Source organism: Cynara cardunculus, assembly GCF_001531365.2.
Source record: "Cynara cardunculus var. scolymus isolate 2C chromosome LG 1, CcrdV1, whole genome shotgun sequence".
Classification (NCBI taxonomy): domain Eukaryota; kingdom Viridiplantae; phylum Streptophyta; class Magnoliopsida; order Asterales; family Asteraceae; genus Cynara; species Cynara cardunculus.
In genome coordinates this window covers 44312516-44313699 of record NC_037528.1, presented here as the reverse complement: position 1 = coordinate 44313699, position 1184 = coordinate 44312516, and the positions used below count along the sequence as shown (strand labels likewise).

Here is a 1184-nt window from a genome sequence, read left to right as displayed (position 1 = left end):
TAATAAAATTAAGAGTGCATTACACTAGTGGTTCCGTCTCATGGTATGTCGGTCTCATGGTATGCTCAAAATTTGGATTCGTCATAAACTAGTGTTCCAATCGTGCGTTGCGAGGTAGTGATGATACCATCTTTAAAAGAAATGTTATAGATTAAAATTTGATGTCCACTTTTAAAAAAAAATTAGGCAAATGTGTGTGGCAATTACTCATTAACATTAAAAGTTTTTAAGAGAAGTTGACAACAATCTTGGAACCATATGTTAATTTAAGTTATCTAACTATGATCGAGAATGGTGTTACAAAGTACTCTATAAATGTTTGACTAATGTTAGTAGTTTGTTTTATTACAAGTCATAGTTCTAACTGAAATCTCATATAAGGTGACAAAATCATAATGTTCATTTTGTAACAAATTTAATTGAAATCTCATTTGAAGTTATGAAAAAGAAACGTTCTATAATATTTCAAATGAAAATTAGAGGAGTGCGTAAGTTGTAGCAACAGTAGTGAAAGTTCAAGACGATGCATGAAAAACCACATCACCAAGCTAAGATAATGAATTTTTCCTCATAAAAAAATAAAAATAATATCAAGTGGAGTCGATGGCCCACATATCAGATATTAAACTGATAGAAACATATATTACAATTTATCTTAACATTCTATAATAATTAAATTGTAATTAGAGGGGTGTATCAAACCTTGATAGTAGTAACACCAATACAACAGATAAATAACTACATCACCAAGTAGTATAATGGACATTCTGATCATATACAAAATAAAATACCAAGCAAGTTGAAAACTCATATATTAGATATCAAACTAAAAACATATAATATACTTGATCTAAATAAAAAAAACCTAAGATTCTGGATAGATATGTTAAACTAAAACATATACTACATTTGATCTTAATAGGCATGGTAATGGGACGGGGATGGGGCGGGGACCTCAATCCCCGTCCCTGTCCCCGATTACTTATCTCTATCCCCGTCCTCATTCCCGCCGGGGAATATAACATCCTCATCCTCATCCCCAACGGAGAAACGGGGATTTTTTTTCCCGTTTATGTAAGTTATTTTAAATTAAATATGTGAAAGACCATACATGTTTAAATCTCAAGCATTTTCAATAAACCTAAAATCAAAATGAATTTAATTTAATACAAAAAAAACCACAA

The 1184-nt window shown here is 30.7% G+C and overlaps 1 non-coding gene across 1 annotated transcript; it reads right to left on the bottom strand.

Moving 5' to 3' along the window:
• Positions 1-479: 479 nt before the first annotated feature.
• LOC112503623 lies at positions 480-667 on the bottom strand. Its single transcript, XR_003068038.1, has one exon. It is a non-coding gene; the product is annotated as a U2 spliceosomal RNA (small nuclear RNA).
• Between the last annotated feature and the right edge of the window lie 517 nt (positions 668-1184).